The following is a 4,621-nucleotide window of genomic DNA, read 5'->3' as shown; positions in this document are numbered from 1 at the left end:
TTTGAAATGAGTGAATAACCATAGATTAGTCTATTTGAAATGATCAAAGTCATAACTTATTACTGCATTGATCATAATGGAATTAGATTACAAAAATTGTAATGTATTTTATGAAATTATTCAAAATAATAAATCCTCGCCGAAAAACGAATTAATAAGTATATTAATGTTTATGATAACATCAACAAATATATTAATGTTTATAATACCTATACCCTATACGGTGTGTTTCTAACATATTCACTGAAATTGTGTGAAATGAAACACTCCAAATAAAGTTCAGTTAGTTTTATTCAAAACTTCCAATCAATGTATTACAGTATTTAAAATACAATTAGATTATATTAATTTATTCATACATTACAGTAATGAAAATGACTAAAATACATTAACATTTGTCTAATGTATGTATATATATATATATACGAGTATATATATATATATATATATAGTATAGTATATATAATAGAAACAGTAATATATTAAATTAAGTGATATTATAGCTAACAATAAGAAAAAAAAGTGCACCATTTAAAGAAATAATAGAAAGTATAATATTTAAACAAGAGAAAACATCGGTTTGACACATTAAATGTTTAAGGCACTCGACTAACATAAGGGTTTGGAAAAAAGCAAAGTCTATTGTCAACGCGTTTCTATCGAGTCAAAGCAATGACGCAGAGTTCTACCGAATCAAAGCAAAGGTATAAAGAGCTTAACCAAGATGCGGCAAGATGTTTGAAAACACCCAAACAGTGAAGAAACTGTTCTACACAATTGACTACATTAAAGAGTGCACTCAATAAGTATCCCTATTAATAACACAAGAAATTTTTAAAATGTAGACATGTTTAAATATTTCTGTAATTTACGTTACAGCATAATGTGATTTGGCCGTAAAGTGGCTCATAATTAAATTAAAACAACAAATTAAATTAAATACAATATATTTATTCATTATTTCATTAACATCTAAGCACTTAACTATTTAATAAATCATAGTAGGCATCTTCTCTGGTGAAGAGACGGACGGACGGACGGACGGACGGACGGACAGCATAATTAGTAGATCAAATGATTGTTTTCACTCATGAGCAACTTGAGCGTTGAAGAGCACTTGGCTTGAAGTTGTTTACTCTATAAACGAAAACAATGAATTAGTAACAAGGTTCATAAAATATACTATAAAGAATAAATTACCTGATTAATCATGCAGCGGTGTCTTCCACGTAACCCCATTAAGACCTTCATAGTAAAACTCAACAAGTGGTTTTTATATTAACTGCCTAATTAAGTTAGTGAGGTTAGTCATGTTATTGAGTTAATAAGAGTTAAGTTAATCATGCATAATTATAGACAGTCATTGAAAAAAACCACTTGCGAGCCATTCACATGAATGAGTGTTCTTGATTTTAAGGCTTCAGGGCAGTAATAGTTGGATCGAGAAGATCTGCAAAAAAGAAAAAACAATATAGGAATGTTTGCATTTATACTGATATGGTTAAAGACATACCTGGTAACATGTTTCTGGAAAGATTCCTGGTGAAGTGAGTCAGCGTGCAGAGCAGCAGTGGTTGAAAGTACCTGGAAAAAATAAAAATGTTATTTATTGTTCACATTTATACTGATTATGGATAAAAACGTACTTTTTAAATTATTTTCAGAGCGATTCCTGGTGAGGGGTCAGTGTGCAGAGCAGCAGTAGTTGAAAGGACCTGGAAAAAATAAACATGTTATTTATTGTTCACATTTATACTGATTATGGATAAAAACGTACTTTTTAAATTATTTTCAGAGCGATTCCTGGTGAAGGGGTCAGTGTGCAGAGCAGCAGTAGTTGAAAGGACCTGAAAAAAAATAAACATGTTATTTATGTTCACATTTATACTGATTGTGGATAAAAACGTACTTTTTAAATTATTTTCAGAGCGATTCCTGGTGAAGGGGTCAGTGTGCAGAGCAGCAGTGGTTGAAAGTACCTGAAAAAAAATAAACATGTTATTTATTGTTCACATTTATACTGATTATGGATAAAAACGTACTTTTTGAATTATATTCAGAGCGATTCCTGGTGAAGGGGTCAGTGTACAGAGCAGCAGTAGTAGAAAGAAACTGAAAAAAATAAACATTGTTTATTGTTCACATTTATACTGATTATCGATAAAAACGTACTTTTTGAATTATTTTCAGAGCGATTCCCGGTGAAGTGAGTCAGTGTTCAATTTTCACTCGATACTTGGCCATTCGATTCTCAACAATTTGCTTGATATGATTTTTGTGGCCTCCATTGTGATTTCATCTTGATGACCAGAAATAGAATGTAGAAATTTACTAGCAGTTTAAGAATTGCACTTGGTTTTATATGAAATGCATTAACATGAATTTCAAACAGTGAAAATTAAAATTTAATGTAATATGTCAAATCCACATTGCATAATCTCAAATGATTCAAACGACCACATTATTATTCAATAGTTGAATAGATTAGTGAATTAGTATTTGTTATTATTAATATTAAAACTACTGATGCTACCTAACTAATAAATTAACCCACATGCAAGACATATCGTGATCATTCGAATCATGAAATTCAATGCCTTAATGATTTTGTAAATTTCTAAAAGTTATAGTGACAACTAAAGTATTGATCAATTAATATCTTAAACAAAATCACCGCTTAATAAATCTATTCGTGCCAAATGCAATTCCAATAAATACCACATTCAGAGCGTCACAATAACAATGTTCGTATAAAAACTGAAGGACTCTGGTAGCAGCAAACGCAAACCTACCCGCACCTGCAAAATACACAAATTATTATTGAATTTAGTTGATTATACATACATTATTAAATGTCATTGTTGATGCGTCACCAAATATTCAAATATTCATTCAAATTGTAACTATTCTTTGTCAATTTGTTGTTCAAATTGTAACTTTTTTTCAACTGATTTTGAAAACTTATTTTGCTTTAAAATTCTTGATGACATTATGATTGTGGTCCAATTTACACAATACTTCTGATATATAAATTGAAGTGAATTAGCAGATGATAATGATGTAAATAAGACTTCAAATTAAACGATCCGTATAAATGTACTCATAGTAATTCACAAAATGAATTAACAGTCATTTTTTACTTTCACAACTTTTTACTATTACTTTCGATTATTTCTTCTGCACAATGACCGCCAGCCATTCAATTGTGAACTCTTGCCCAGTCAACAAAATAATAATATGTAGTTTTATTTAACAGTGGGCACCAAATGATGCAAAATAAAATAATTAGATAAAATATGTCCGGCGTACGTCTTAGACAGTAGTACGACTTGAGCAAAAACTACATAAATCGAGCACACGTTTTCAAAAAAAAACAAAAATGAGGAAAGGTTTCAATTAAATCTAAAACATCTCAAAACACGAAATGCAATCCGAGTGAATCCGCAAAGAGAAATATAATTAGCACAAGTGCAACGTACCAGGTGACTCGCAGGTCGCACCTACTCCACAGGCAGCGAAGGGTCAGGCCCGCTCGTCCGTGTTCGACGACGTCTCGATGTCTTCTTCCAGCAATCGCCACGATGGAAATGAACTATCGCAATGACAATTGACAACTCCCTCTCCGAACTCCTATAGTCGCAAAGCATAGATGTGCAAAAGACTTGTAGACGTGCGACTGCAGAGCGTGCACGTTCGCTCGGTCGAAGATGGCGTTTCAGGAACTCGAACGCCTCTTTTGTTTTGAAATCGAAACGACGTTTATTTGAATCTTCAATTTTAACAATAAGGGTTTTATGAATTAAATAACGATATTCCATTCTTTTAGTAAACTCTCTAAAAATTTACACTGCAATGAATTAGTCGTTGGTTATTGAAATAAATAAATTTGGTGTAGAATAAATTTTCTTTTTTTTTACTAACCTGTGTTTTACAGTACACTTGTTTGCATTTCCTTTCTCAGGTATAAAATTTGTTAAATATTTTTACATTTTTGAATATAGATATAAAATTTGTTAAATATTTTTACATTTTTGAATATACAGACAAGTTTTCACTTTTTTATTTATATATGACTCATATACATGAATACTTTTGAAATTTATCAACAAAAGCAATTTTCTAATAAAATCATAATAGTTTAGTGGAATTGCTTTTAAATTTTGATATAAAATTTAGTTTTACATTCCTGCAACACGTGAAGCCAATATTACATTTTTCTTTAAATTTCCTTTATTTTAAATAATCAAAATCAAATGACATTCTGTGAGAAAACACAAAATAAGCAATTTGAATTATCTAGTGAAAACAAACCACTCCTTTGCAAAGTTGAAAAACAATTAAATGAATAAGATATAATAAATACTATTTTTTACATTTTATGATTATTTTAATTGATCATTACAAATTTTACATGTGTATTTCAATAATTAATTATTTTATAACTACTTAAGACTAATTTTATAAAAAATTTAGTACAGTAATCTATGTGATTACATATTGATTTGATCAGTTAGTATAAGTTTTACAATGAAACAAAACTTTAAACAAAATTTTCATTTATTAAACAAGTTTCAAATTTAAATTTACTGCGATCATAATATAATAAACTACACAATTCAAA

At 29.6% G+C, this 4,621-nt stretch overlaps 1 long non-coding RNA gene across 2 annotated transcripts; it reads right to left on the bottom strand.

The window, feature by feature from the left end:
- Positions 1 to 930: 930 nt before the first annotated feature.
- LOC113373184 lies at positions 931 to 3,601 on the bottom strand. 2 transcript variants are annotated; one of them, XR_003366876.1, is made up of 8 exons: positions 3,480 to 3,601; positions 2,793 to 2,798; positions 2,173 to 2,299; positions 2,043 to 2,112; positions 1,910 to 1,979; positions 1,514 to 1,584; positions 1,201 to 1,450; positions 931 to 1,137 (listed from the first exon to the last, which is right to left on the bottom strand). It is a non-coding gene; the product is annotated as an uncharacterized LOC113373184 (long non-coding RNA). The 2 variants fall into 2 exon arrangements; XR_003366877.1 differs by lacking the exon at positions 1,910 to 1,979.
- Between the last annotated feature and the right edge of the window lie 1,020 nt (positions 3,602 to 4,621).

Source organism: Ctenocephalides felis, unplaced genomic scaffold (assembly GCF_003426905.1).
Source record: "Ctenocephalides felis isolate EL2017-DRISC unplaced genomic scaffold, ASM342690v1 CF-g0.4_SCAFFOLD_01604, whole genome shotgun sequence".
Lineage (NCBI taxonomy): Eukaryota > Metazoa > Arthropoda > Insecta > Siphonaptera > Pulicidae > Ctenocephalides > Ctenocephalides felis.
This window is presented reverse-complemented; position numbering and strand designations above follow the sequence as displayed.